Source organism: Petaurus breviceps, unplaced genomic scaffold (assembly GCF_028583685.1).
Source record: "Petaurus breviceps papuanus isolate PSGF00001 unplaced genomic scaffold, PetGlider_PUasm1.0 177, whole genome shotgun sequence".
NCBI classification, from domain to species: domain Eukaryota; kingdom Metazoa; phylum Chordata; class Mammalia; order Diprotodontia; family Petauridae; genus Petaurus; species Petaurus breviceps.
Window position 1 is genome coordinate 5,087,196 of NW_027185776.1, and position 14,098 is coordinate 5,101,293.

Sequence of the window (14,098 nt, forward strand, 5' to 3'; positions counted from 1 at the left end):
ATCATAAAACATAGAATGTTAGAGTTGGAAGGGACTTTCGTCATTTAATGTAGTCTAGCCCCCTCATTTTAGAGGAGAGGAAATTGAGGTCAGCAGAGGAGAAGTGACTTGTACAGAGTCAAAGAGGTAGTAATAGAATTAGGCATTTGAATCTAGTTCCTCTGATGTAAAATCTAGTTATCTTTCTACTATACTTACTCTTAATAGATATGTTCCAGGTTCCAAAAAAGGTACATATAAATAAAATTCTCCAAATGGAGTAATCTTTCATATGTCAAGAGGTGTTGATAAAAGTTTCATTTTCTAATGAAAACCAGCAAGCTAAATTCATTGAAATTTTTTTTTGTAATTATAGGTTTTTCTTAAAGTGAGATTCACCTATAATTACTATGCACTTAGTTCTTCCCCTGTACCAAATGGGTTGACTTGAGACCCAGGGAACGTCTACAGTGGGTTATTTATTTACGAACTTTAGAGGGTGGGAAGTTACAAAGAGGCCTTGGAGCTGGAGTCTGAGGTAAATGGCATTTCTTAATATAGTTAGCAAATGACAACACCAGTAACAGAGAGGACCAAAATACATTCCAGGGCTGGAAAGTCACTAAATATTTAGAACCAAAGAAACTGATGGTTTCAAAATAAGCCATTTCCCAGGCATTGGCAGAAGAAGATATATCATTTTGGAAAGGGCTGTCACTGAAAAAAAGTCATTTAAGTAGGCTCACAGTCAGAAGCAGATTTTTTTTCCCCAATTCTGCTTCTCTTGGGGGAGACTTCGTACCTCTCTATACATAACCTTCTACAACAGAGACAGCTTCTTGAGGGTAGGAGCTGTATTATTTTTTCATTTTTGTATCCTTAGTGTTACACACAGTAGGTGTTTAATAATATTTGTTGAATTAAATTGAATTCCCATTTTTTAGGTGTTACAAGGATTGGCACATCAAATTAGGTTCCTTATCTGTCTCTCTGTTATTATACCATAAATGGATCCTGTATTATGAAATGTGTGTGTGGGGGGGGTTCCCTAATGAGGGCAAGGAGTGGCTTTTATATACATATATATGTCTCTGTATCCCTCATAGTGTCTAGTGTACTACTGATCAATGGACTCTCTTAAATCAGTGGTTTTAACTGGATAAACTTTTTTCCCTAAATTTTTATTCTGATAAGATAGAAACTTAGATTCACTTTTACATGTATATGCATCTGAGAATATAATTATTATTTTTAATATTCATTTTTTTAAAAAGTTAGTTTCAAATTTTCTCCATTCCTCCAGCTCTTCCCATATCCTTTGAGAAGACAAGAAATATGATACTATCCATTATACATGTAAAGTCATGCAAAACATAATTCCATATTGGCCATATTGTTAAACAAAAAGCAAGAAAAATAAAGTGAAAAAAATGCTTCAATCTGAACTCAGAGGCATGAGCTTCTTTAAAAAATTTTGATAATTGCTGTGTGACCTTGGGCAAGTTACTTAACCCCAATTGCCCTCCAAAAAAAGCAAAATAAAATTTTTTTTTTTATAATTGTATACCAATATAATTGGTTTCCTCTCATATATTTTATTTTGTACATTTCAGACATTCAGAGAGTTGCCCATAGACTTAACAAGACTTTCAATGGGATCTGTGACCCAAGAGAGTTTAAGAAATCTTTCCCTAAGCCACTTGATGGAAGAGGGAGTGAAAGTTTCTGAAATCTTGAGTCTTAGGACATTTGCTTATGCAAAGGTCAAGAATTGTTTAAGGATTGATTGAGACTAAGAGTTTCTAACTGAGGAAAAATGACTTTGGTCGAGAGATACAAGTTAGCCTGGTTTGAAGAAAGGTTGCTTGTCAACTTTTCCTTTGTGCCTCTTGGAATTTGTGGCAATATTTGGACAGCAGATTTTTTTTCTGTTCCCAATCCCATCAGTTAAAGGCATTTTGAAGCACTGGTACATGGCAGCATCCATAGGAAGGAGCTTGGCTACAGACAATCAAACTGAGTAGTCCACAAGAGGAGAGAAAGCCTGAGTCTGGGGCCAGCACCTTGCTCTCAGCAGAAGGCTGGCTTCAGAACTGAGACACACTGAGAATAAAACCAGGTAAGCTCCTGCTGATCCCAGGCTGAGAATTTCAGCTCCTCTAGAAAAATTCAAATGGGACAAATTCCAAACAAACCCAAAGCTGGAGAAGTATAGAACATGGCCAAGCATCTGAAGGTATAAGCCCTGCCCAAGAACAGGTGTTTGGGGAACAGCAGATGCCTTGTCCTTTTTTGAGGTTTTAATTTCTTGTGTGAACTAGACTTGAAGTCAGTACTTGAACTCTTTCTTTCAGGTTGCTAGCAGGATTTTTCCCCTATTACTTGTAACTGTAGATTTTAATTATCAGACTCCTGGGTGTTTTCAGTGTGGGTTTCTTTGGAGAGGTGATCAGTGGGTCATTTCTATTTTCACTTACTTGCATTAATCTTCACTCTCAATGTGTTCAGTGAGGATGCCCTTGGTATATGCATATGGTTCTCCAAAAATTTTATGTAGCTAGAATGTAGGTATGTAGTTTGGTGGTTACTGATGTTTCTTTAATTGTCTTTTTCGTTATTTATAAGGTCCGAGAGGCAGCATGCATAGTAGGTAGAGAGATGACTGAAGTCACAAAGACTGATTTCAAGTTCTTCCTCAGACACATATTGACTCTGGGCAAGACACTTTAATTTCATGGTGCTCTAGGTAGCTCTCTGAGTCTATTGCAGAGAAGGTGCCAACCTGCATTGGGAGAAGGGATTCCTCTGTGGTAGTTTGCTGGATCAATAAAATCACAGATATAGTCCCTATCCTTAAAAAAGTATGATTTTTCTCTATATCTTTGCTATCTTCCCCTTCAGATAGTTTGTGAATTGAAACTTCAGTGTCCACATAATTGTATTGCCTCTAGCATGGATCCAACCCATGTGCTTATTCTCTGTTTTCTTTAGTGCCATCTCTCCTTCCTTTATAAGCACATGTGGAATATACATGGTTAGGGTAAGGCAGCTAGGTGGCACAGTGGATGGAACACTGGAACTGTAGTCTAGAAGACAGGAGTTCAAATCCAGCCTCAGAGACTAGCTCTTTGACCATAGACAAGTCATTTTACCTTTTCTGTCTCAGTTTCCTCCTCTATAAAATGAGGATAATAATAGCACCTGCCTCCCAAAATTGCTGTGAGGTTAAAATGAAATATTTGTAAAGTGCCATAGAAATTCTAGCTGCTATTATTGTCATTACCCTTGATGGTGGAAAGTTTGTTATTTTGCCTTTCCTGAGCTTTTTCATTTTTCTTCTGTTTGTTGTCCTTTTCTAATATTCATCATTAAATGACCTCTGGATGATTTTGCTTAGTTGGGTCTTTTGCCAAGCTTTCTTTAAAACTGTTTTACTCTCCATTGGTTCTCTCTGTTCTACGCAGTCAAGCTGCTCATAATCTTCCATAATCCTTCTCTATGAGGTTTTATAAACAAGTCTGCATTGCAAACTGGTGTAGCCCTTGAAAGCCATCTTTTTCCATTTGGAAAGTAGGTCAAATGTTTGCTGACTAAGCTGCTTTTTAAGACTCTTTTGAACTCCTTGTTATGACAATTGATTTGTATCTGTTAAACTTCAGTATGAAATTGTAATATAGGTCTATATCATTTTTTTCTATTCATCACCCATTTTTCACATTTTGTAACTGTTTTGAATAGATCGGGAATGAATTGTTGCTATTTCATGCTATATCATTTTTGTCCTTTTAAAAATCTTTGTAAAGGTCTTTTTTTCTTTGTTAAAATATAGAATTTTTTTTGTGATGTTATTCAGTGCTCACCCTGTCTAGCACTTGTAGTGTTTTTTCTTGAAATATTCATAATATATGACTAAGTAAAACAAGTTAGTAAAGAACTACACTGCCTGGTCCAGATGAATTCACAGGAATTCCTTCAAACTTTTAAGAAACAAATAACCTCTATGTTAGATGGATTATTTATAAATTCTGAGAAAACCAAAAGGACCTGATTGATGTTCATCACACACAAAATTCCATCTTCCATACTTGTGTCTATGTATCAATTGTCCCCCACACCTGGAACTCCCTCTTTTCTCACCTCTGCTACTGAGGTGACTCTTTTCAAAGCTCAGATCACCTGTTGTCCCTCTACAGGAAGCTTAAGCTGTTTCTCTCAGTTGCTAGTATCTCCCATTTTGAAATTACATTGCATACATTTAGTATTTAATTTTCCTTGTACATATTATGCTCTGGAAGATGAGTCTTCATGACTCCAAATCCCATACTCTATCCATTGTGCCTCTTAACTCTCTCTCTCTCTATATATATGTATACAAACATATGTATGTAAATACAAGAAATATTGTACTGAAGGATCTTATGTCCCTACAATATGCTCCTTGTAGGTAGGGGCTTCTTCAGTTTCCCATTTTGATCTTCTAGCCTAGGACATAAGACCTTGCAATATAATAAATATTTCATAAGATTTGAAAAAAGTTTCATGCATACTACCTGCTTTCAATTTGAAAGAAACTGCTACACCAAGACAGTGAAGGTCTATAAAATAAATTATTTACTTTCTGACAATAATAATGCCTGAGGCATCTTTGGGCTAGGTACTCAAAGAAAGAAATTGAGGAGGCCTCTTCCTTCAAGGAGCTTACTAAACAAGGGAGATAAGATACTCCGGTATGGTCTTTCAAGTAAAGCTTCCAACTTTATATTGATAGCATGTTGGAGCCTGAGCTTAGAGATCATAGGGTTTAGAACTGGAAAGAGATTTTATCACACACTCGTTCAGTTCCCTTAATTTATAGAGAAGCAAACTGAGGCCCAGAGACATGGTCACACAACTAGTTAATATCAGAGATGGGAACTGAACCCAAGTCTACTGACCTCTTGTCTAGTGTTCTTTAAAGGCAAAGTTTCTATTAGTAGAATGCTTTCTCCATGAGTCAGACCTTCCTCCTTTCTCAAATCTTCCCAGTTATTGAATCAGTATTACTATAGCTTTGGGGCTGTGACTACTCAGATAATCCCAAAATAGCAGTTAATGGCTCCAAGCAAAGAAAGTGTTTTGATGCTTTAGGTTTTTTTTAGACAGGATAGAGTTGCCTTATACTTAAATTACATAGAGGGGATTGATCATTCAATAAACATTCACTAAATGCCTACTATGTGTGAGATACAGGGCTAAGGGCTGGGGCAAAAGACAGTTGCTGCTCTCAAGGACCTTACAATTTAACAAGGAACTTCACAACTAGGATGCACTTATACAGGGCTTGCAAATTTATCATAGGTATGAAGATCATCCTTCCTAGGGATCTGTGCCCTCAAGTCCTTTGTTTCCCTCAGAACAAAATCTTTCCTATGAAAAAATATATTTACTAACAGCTTTGCCACTGTACTGTATAACCTTAGGCAAATTATTTCCTCCACAAATTATTTCCTCTCATTTTTCTCATCTGTAAAATGAGAAAGTTGGACTAAGGTACCTTCCAGCACTGTGTTGTATGATTCTCTGATACGTTTTAACAGAAAATGCACTTATAGGGGCTGCAGAGCCTTCCAAGAAATTACCTCATATAGTGTTGAAATAGTCTGTTTTCCAGGAGCCTTGCTTTGAGAGGCCAAATAACATATAATAGAGTCAAATTCCAATGCAACTTCAATTAATCAATCAAAAAGGATTTATTAAACCCTTGTTGTTGTTCTTCAGTCCGTCCTGTCAGACCCTATGTGGCAATCTTGGAAAAGACAGTGTAATGATTTACCATGTCCTTCTCCAGTGTTCTCCTCCCATTTTACAGATGAGGAACTGAGGCAATAAAGGGTTAAGTGACTTGCCCAGGGTCAAAGCTAGTAAGTATCTGAGGCTAGATTTGAACTTAGGTGAGCAGAACCAGGAGAATATTGTACACAGTAACAGCAATATTAGATGAATTCCAAATTCTAATTCCAAAGGATCCATGATGAAAAATGCTATCCACCTCCAGAGAGAGAACTGATGAACTCTGGTTATAGGTTGAAGCATGCTTTTTTTACTTTTTAAATTTTTTGTGTTGTGTACGTGTTTGTTTTCTTTTGAAACATGGCTAATAAGGAAATATGTTTTGCATAACTTCACATGTATAATCAATATCATATTGCTTACCTTCTCAAGGGGTAAGAGAGAAGAGCAGGAAGGAGAGAGAATTTCGAAACTCAAAATTTAAAAAAATTAAAGAATTACATAATTGAAAAATGTGTACTTAAATAAATAAAACAAAAAATAAATATTTAAATAAATAAAACAAAAAGTCATAGAAGTACAAAAGGAATGCAACTAGGTGGGAAGTTAGTTTCCAGGTCTTTTTTTTTTCTTTTTTCTCTTTTAATCTCCCTTTCTGGATCTAGAAGTTTGTTTTACTTTTGAATATTCCTTTCCCAGTATCCTACCTCTTATTCCATGCTCCATTTTCACCTTTTTCTTTATTGAATTTGCTGTATTTTTACAAATATATATATATATATAATATATATATATGTTTAACCTTCCTTTTATCTCTCAGATAAGAATGAGGTTCATCTGATACCTACTCATCCAATTCTTCACACTTTTTGTATACTTATTTTCTTAGTCTCCCCAATTATTAGAAATAGTAAATTACATCCACATTTTTCTCCTTTCTACACTATTGTATTTCTTTTACCCTCTCTTCTCTGTATTCTTGCAAAGTCCTCAGAACAGAAGTGATCAGTCCTCTTCTCTATTTTCTTAGTTAACTCTCTAAAAAAATACTATTTGGAGATAAGGTTCTGAAGGGACACATGTTTCTTCTCTCCCATCCTCCCCATTAGAATGTTAGTCTTTCATTCTCATGCTAACTTTTTTCATTTCTTTCTCAAATAAGTTTAGCTAAGTTTCTCTGGAGTTTTATGTTTGCATCTCAAAGTTCCTACTGAATCTTGTAGTTGTTCTGTTCCATTAAAGATCCATTTTCCTCCTTCTGGTATTATACTTAGCTTTGCAGGGTAAGTTATTTTTCATTGTAAGTCAGTCTTTTTTGCCTTTTGTAATATTATATCCTGAGATTTGCTCTTGTTTAGAGCACAAGTAGTTGTGTCTTGTGTAATCCTGAATGTGGTTCTTTGGTTCTTGAATTTCTTTTTTTTCATGGTTGTTTCATCATTTTTTCTTTGACCTGACACTCTGGATTTGGGAGGTGGCTTTCCTATGACTTTACCTTTTTAGAGTTCCTTTCAGGAGGGGGTTTGTGGATTCTTTCTATTTTCACTTTGCCCTCTGGTTCTAATTGATTAGGATAGTTTTTATGTATGATTTCTTGACAAACAGAATCAACACTGATTTTTTTGTAATCATAGTTTTCAGGGAGATCATTACTGATTTTTAAATGATCTCTCCTTGACTTGTTTTCTAGGTCAGTTGTTTTTGGTATAAAATATCTTCTATTTTTTAATCTTTTGTATTAATTATTTTTATCTATGCATAGTCATTGATTTATCTTTAGCCTATTCTAATTTTCTAAAAGTCCATTATTTGGCTAAGATTTATCACTTTCTCTTTTATGCTATTCATTTTCTTTTCAACTCTTTCTTTCAGAATTTTTACTTAATTTAAAAAAATCTCTTTATTCCTTGTAGAAATTAATGTAGTCATTTATGGAAGATCCATTTCTCCCCTGAGTCTCTGTTTATAGTAGTTAGGTAGTTACTCTTTTCTTCTGTTTTTTTGGATTTTTTTTGGAATTTCTGGAGCTGTTATAATTCTTGTGACTTATACTTATGTCTCTCAATCTAAAGCTCCTGAATTGTGGTTTTGTGTTAGGGACAGGTTCTATTTCCTCTTGGTGGGGTGGTATTTGCTATTTGTTTTTGCCCCTAGGATGTATGACTTCTTGTGCTAACTTCCACCCTCCCAGGTTTAGGCCTCCATGTTTCTTTGGGGGCAGTGCTAGACCCTCCTATCTCTCTCTGGTATCTGGGGACAGAGTGCTAGAGATCTCAGAACCCCTGGGCCTAAGGCGTTATCTGTCTGAGTGCTGCCACATTTGGAATAGCTGGTGTTCCTGCCGTTCCCTTCCGATGTATCTTTGATAGATTTCTAACCTTGAAGCTTTCCTATGGGAACTCTCAGCTCTCATAGCCTCTGGACACAGAACTTTGCAGGCTGTGAGTGTATCTAGCCGCTCTTTGTTCTAGCATTGTGGGTACTTTTTATGAGAGCTGGATGGTTCTTTTTGCCTGATCTGGCCTTTCTGGTAGTCTCTAATCCTTTTGTCAATGGGCTTCCAGATGACTTTTTGTGCAGATCTTGGGGGGACAGGGAAGTAATTTGCTGTAGTTTCTCATTGAATTTTTTTTTTTTACAGAAGCCCAATCATATTTTCATATTTTTTTGTTTTTATTTAGTATTTTATTTTTCCCTAGTTACACGTGAAAACAAACTTTAACATATGTTTTTAAAACTTTGAGTTCCAAATTCTCTCCTTCCCTACTCACCCTCCCCCCCCATTGGGAAGGCAAACAATTTGATATAGGTTATACACGTGTAGTCATGCAAAACATATCCATAGTAGTCATATTGTGAAAGAAAACAGATTAAAAAAAAAACAACCTCAAGAAAAATAAAGTAAAAGAAAGTGTGCTTCACTCTGTATTCAAACACCTTCAGTTCTTTCTCTGGCCATGGATAACATTTTCATCATAAGTCCTTCGAAGTAGTCTTGGATCTTTGTATCATTGAGAATAGCTGTCATTCATTCACAGCTGATCATCTGACAATATTGCTGTTACTTTGTATACAGCACATTTTACTTTGCATCAGCCCATGCAAATCTTTTCAGGTTTTTCTGAGAGCATCCTGCTCATCATTTATTATACTACAATAGTATTCCATCATAATTACATACCACAACTTGTTCAGCTATTCTCCAATTGATGGGCATCCCCTCAATTTCTTATTCTTTCCCCCAAGAAATGAGCTGCTATAAATATTTTTGTACATATAGGTCCTTTTCCTTTTGTTTGTTTTTTTTATCCCTTTTGGGATACTGACCTAGTAGTGGTACTGCTAGTTAAAAAAGTATGCCTGGTTTTATAGCCCTGTGCGTATAGTTCCAAATTGCCCTATAGAATGGTTGAATCAGTTCACAATTCCACTAACAAAGCATTAATGTCTCACTTTTACCCACATTCCCACCAACATTTGTTATTTACCTTTTCTGTCCTTCTCATTGGATTTTTTTTTATCATTATTTAGTCTCTTGTGGTTTGTAGGCTTTTTTTTTTTGCTGGATTTTTTGGTGGATGGATGCTCACCTCCATTCAGGCAGAGAGTTCAGCTAGGATTTAAAATTGTAGTAGATCCAGTCATCACTGTTCTGTGATTTCTCTTCAGTAGAGTCATAGGGAGTGACAGGCAGGAGCATTTCAGAGTAGAGGTTTGGCAAGGTGTAGAAGGTATTAGGAAAAGGGAACAAGTAATTTAAGAGTAGAGGACAGTGTGGAACAGAACTGGGTTACCAGGATTTGAAAGGGAGAAGGGTATAGGCAGAGCAGAGGCAAGGGCAGTACTAAGAAATGGAGGGATTGTTGTTGGTCTTGGTAACAACAAAGAATAGGTTTAAGAGGTATAAAGCATAGGGAGAGATGAAAAGATAAAAGTTTAAGCTGGAATAAAGGAAATTTCAAGTTCCTGAATATGAAATAGAATACTTCTGGATAATGTAAAGTTCAAGGTTTTGACCTGGGTACAGCTGAAGTATACATGGTAACATCAGCATGTATGGTGATGACTCCTAGAACGAGAGCAAGAGTGGGTAGAGAAGAAAACTGAACTCACTGAGAAAACAAGGCAAAATCCTGATGTAGAACAACTCCCAGCTTTTGGAATGTGTGATAAACATGCAGAGAAAAGCCTAAAATAATAATATTTGAGAATTGTAGTGGTACAGGAGGAAGAGTGCCACACCAGGAGTTAGAAGACCTGAGTTCTAGCTAGGATACCCTGTTAGAGGTGGGATCTATTACCCAATTCACAAGATTATTGACTTGCTGGAAGGTCAGCATTTCTTAGAATGTAAGCTCCTTGAGAGCCAGGATTTCCCCCCTTGTGCCTAGCATGGTACCTTGCACTTATTAGGTGCTTAACATATCTTTGTTGTTGTAAACCTTAAAGCATTTTAGAAATGGAAATTATTATTAATACCATGAATGATATCTGACCTAGGATCATAGATTTAGAATGAGAATGGACCACAGAAATAATTTACTCCAGTGGTTCTCAAAGGGCTGTCCTTAATCCTTTGGGAGGTCTCTGACACCTTTTCAGGTCAAAGCTGTTTTCAAAATAATAAAGAATTATTTGCCTATTAGAATACTCCTCTCCTTTCCAACTACATATCTGTGTAAGGCTGGGTTTTCTTAGTATATACTTCAACTAAAACAACAGATTGCAATATTGAATGCAGAAGAGATAGGAGAATCCAGTTGTCTTTTAAAAGATTTGCAAAAATATGTAAAAGAATGCCACTCATCACTAAATTTTTTTTGCTTTGGAAAATATAGATATTTTTCATTTAAATATATTATTTGTCTTACATTAATGGGTTTATTGTTGTTATTTTAAAATTAATTCCTGTAATATTTTCCAAATGATCAGTTTTAACTTTTTAATATAATAAGTATTGATAGATACAATCCACATAAGCAAAAGCTCCTTGAGGATCTTAATTTTATTTTTAAGAATGTAAAGGGGTCCGCAATAATTGTTAAGAGTGTAAAGGAGTCCGGAGACCAAAAAGCTTGGCAACCAGATCTAGTCTGGTTTCTTCATTTTATAAATAAGGTGAAGTACTGAACTTGGAGGTCATGGGATCTGAGTTCATATCCCAGGCCCGTTACATATGACTTTCTTGAACAAGTCACTTCACTTTCCTCTGGGCCTATTTCTATCTGTAAAATGAAAGTTTAGACTACATGGCCTGAAAAGTTCCTTTTAGCTCTATATAGGTCTTTCAAAGCACAGAAAACTCAGAGCATGTCTCCAAAGTCACAGTGATATAGTAAGTAGCACATCTGATTAGAAAGTTAGTATAGTGCTCTTAGGATTTTCTACCTATCATGTCACTTTTTTTAATGTTACACTTATGGTGTAACTTTGGACAAATAAAATTATATCCTATTTTACAAATAAATGGACTCCCAGAAAGACTGAACTGTTGTTGCCTTAATATCACACAGCCAACTTCCAAGTTGACCATTAGCTATGAATAGACAGGTATGCCCACAGCTCTGAATTAGAGTCAATATAACCTCCTGATGCTTATCAAACAATCCACTAGCTTTAGGTAGAACTTTTCCTTACAATTAGGAAGCAAATGAGTGACCAGTTTGGGGCTGGGGGTGGGGGTATGGAGGGGTGAGGGGTGAGGGGTGGTTCATAGAAATTTGAGCAGTTGGTGGGAGTTTTTTTTTTTCTTCAGAAGCGAAACGACTTCTTGAATGAATACAAAGTGGGTAAAGAACAGGAACATTACAGAGCTGAGGTTTGGCAAGGTGTGAATGGTATGAGGACAAGAAAACAAGGAATTTAAGAGTAGAGGACAGGGTCCACTGGAGGTTAACTGGGTTACCAACACTGGAAAGGGAGCAGGGTATAGGCAAGGCAGGGGTGATGGCTAGGTTAGTAAGAGGAGGGAGGAGATCCACTCCTCTTCCACATTGTCTTTTGTCTGAGGAGGTGGTACTGCTGACATTTCAGCAATCCAAGATTCCATCTTTGACTTTATCTTCTTTCACCCTCCTGGCCCCTCAGCCATAACCAAACAGTTGATGTTACTTACCTGACATTTCTCTCCTATGTCTCCTCTTTTCATTCATATGTCCACCAGGCTAGTTAAAGTGCTCATCAATTTTTAACAGGACTTCTGAAATAGCCTCCACACTTCTTGATTCTTTAATCTCCAAAACATCTTTCACATTGCTGCCAAAATAATCTTCCTGGCATTACCCAGATTAAAAACTATTAGTGGCTCTCTATTGTTCCTAGAATAAAACACAAATTCCTCAGCCTGACCTTTAAGGCCCTCTGCAAACTGGTTTCAGTATACTTTTTCATCTTATTTCATATAACTCCCTTTCTTATATGCTATGTCCTGGTTAAACTGGACCTGAGTTAGGCATTCTACAGTTTGACTCCACACATCTAAGCAAAGTGTTCCCTATTCTGGGAATTCTCTCCTTCCTTATCTTCCCTTAGGGTTAGCTAGGTGCCAGCTATTTTAGGTCTTCCCTAAACTCCTTTTCCTCAAATGATTAGTACTATTCTCTTCCCTCTAATTACCTTTTTGTAATTGCCTAACTGGTGGTTGTAACACCCCTTCCCCCCTTAATAAATGCAGTTTGAAGTTACTCAAGGTCAAATAGCTACCGTGTTTCCCCGATAATAAGACACTGTGTTATTAATTTTTTGGACAGAAAAACACCAGAGGGCTTATTTTAATGAACATTGACAGCAATTTTAATAAACAAGTAAATGTGAACAAAAAAATGTACCTTTATTCAATAAGCAAATCACTGGGGAAGAACAGGATGACGCTCTCACTGCTGCAGCTCTGATTGGATGCAGCTCGGGAGCGCGGTGGGGGGGAACGGTGCATGCAGAGAGTACCGTAATGTAGTGTGTAGCGCAGGGGATCACCTTCACTACAGTAGCAATCTCAATAGGGCTTATTTTCGGGGGAGGGCTTATTTTAGAGGAATCTTACATAGTAAGGGGAGGGCTTATTTCCGGGATAGGTCTTATTATCGGGGAAACACGGGTAGTGAATAAATAGACCAGCACATTCAAACCCAGGTCTTCTGAATCCTAACCTAGTACTCTTTTTACTAGTGACATCTGTGCTCATGGAAAATCACTTTGGCAGTAGTGTGGAGAATGAATTGAAGGTAGGAGGAGAGGGAGAGACCTGAGACAGGTAGTCTAATTAGGAAGGAGTCCCTTGCAGTGATCTAGACTAGAGGTGATGAGGACCTGAATTAGGGCTGTGGCTTTGTCAGTAAAGAGAAAGCTATGAATTGTTTTGGGGTCAGAAACTGCAAGATTTAGCAACTGAGTGGATATATAATTTGAGGGAGAATGAGGGAAACTGGGTGAAGGGAAGGAATGTGATACTCTTGACAGAAATAGCTAATTTCAGAAGAGTGATAGATTTTGGAAGAAAGAACAAATTCTATTTTGGAGATGTTGAGATTGAGACAGTTTGGGGGCATTTTATCTGAAATGTTTGGAAGACCACCTTTGATGAGGCAGGACTGAAGCTTAAGAGTATTAAGGTTGGAAACATAGATCTCCAATAGATTTTGAATCTAGGTCCAGCAACTCATTTGCTTTGTGAATTCAACAAAGTCACAACCTCTCTGATCCTCTTTCCTCATCGTTAAAATGTGGATATTGCTCATACTAATTCACAAGTCTTATATGAATGAGATAAATGTATTTAAAGTCTTCAAAAACCATAAAATACTATACACATATAGGGTTTTATGAATATTTTTTTGCATGTTAATGTCTCTATATAAGAAGGTCCTTGGGGACAGGAGAGTTTATCTCCTCCCAGTCATATAGCTGAGTCAGCAGTAAGCATTTAATAATAGCAATAGGGAACATTTATGTAGTGCCATTATATGTCCAGGCAGGGTTTCTTTACAATTTTCATCTCACTTTATCCTCACAATCACTCTGGGAGGTAGGTGCTATTATCCCCATTTTGCTGATGAGAAAACTGAGGCACAGAGGTTAGATTTGATGATAATCATACAAAGGTTCTGGCCCTGTTGTCTGGATACACTTTTTCTCAGAACCGGCAGAGTTTTGAGGTCACTATCAGTCTTCTGGGCTGGGTGTGAATCAGCTCAGCTCAGGGGTTGGGGGGGGGAAAGGGCAGGGCGCTGGGGGGGGAGCAGCTGTAACTTTTTAACCCATGGCCCAATCTTCCATTTGCAAAAGGTGTGGGAGGGCTTCCAGAACATCCCTTTCTATCCCTCATATCCCTCCCCACATTCCTGGGACTACCTCG

At 37.0% G+C, this 14,098-nt stretch overlaps 2 protein-coding genes across 2 annotated transcripts in view; both read right to left on the reverse strand.

Annotated features, from left to right (window-relative positions):
• UBR7 (ubiquitin protein ligase E3 component n-recognin 7) overlaps nucleotides 1–14,098 on the reverse strand; it is a 442,484-nt gene that overhangs the window by 143,816 nt on the left and 284,570 nt on the right. The gene's annotated exons all lie outside the window — the stretch shown is intronic.
• The window catches only part of LYSET (lysosomal enzyme trafficking factor), a 389,296-nt gene that overhangs the window by 90,634 nt on the left and 284,564 nt on the right, over nucleotides 1–14,098 (reverse strand). The window lies entirely within an intron of this gene.